This window comes from Myotis davidii, unplaced genomic scaffold (genome assembly GCF_000327345.1).
Source record: "Myotis davidii unplaced genomic scaffold, ASM32734v1 scaffold566, whole genome shotgun sequence".
Classification (NCBI taxonomy): domain Eukaryota; kingdom Metazoa; phylum Chordata; class Mammalia; order Chiroptera; family Vespertilionidae; genus Myotis; species Myotis davidii.
Window position 1 is genome coordinate 403,614 of NW_006296617.1, and position 497 is coordinate 404,110.

At 56.7% G+C, this 497-nt stretch overlaps 1 protein-coding gene across 4 annotated transcripts in view; it reads right to left on the reverse strand.

The window, feature by feature from the left end:
• Nucleotides 1–497, reverse strand: part of SLC1A5 (solute carrier family 1 (neutral amino acid transporter), member 5) — a 12,957-nt gene that overhangs the window by 4,977 nt on the left and 7,483 nt on the right. The window lies entirely within an intron of this gene.

Genomic DNA, 497 nt, shown 5'->3' on the forward strand with positions numbered 1-497 from the left:
CGCCCACCAGCTTGGGCACGCCCACCCACTGCCTCCACCACCTCCCTGCCTCCACCCACAGGCTGCCCAGGGCCAGCAGGTACTAGGGATCCCGTAGACCAGTGGTTCTCGACCTCGGCTGCACATGAGAATCACCTGGGAATCTTTTTAAAATCCTGATTTCTCGGGCCTCATTCTCCGGAAATTCTGTTTCTTTGTCATGGGGTGGGGGCCACAACATGAGTAACAAAGAAACATGTGGGCGTCCTGGGCACGCCGCTACTCAAAACACACACAGAAATTCATACCTAGATTCTGTAATGTCTCAGAGCTCACTGACTCCCACCTGCTCTCTCCACCAAGAATGGACCTCAGCTGAGAATTACTAACTCTCCTGGGGGTTGCCACCGCGGGGATGGTCCCCTCCTGAGGGACAGGCTCAGCTGAGAAGGTGGCAAGAGCTCCCAGAGGTTGGATCCGGAGTGGAGCACTAGTCGTCATCGTGTCCCCACCCCTCC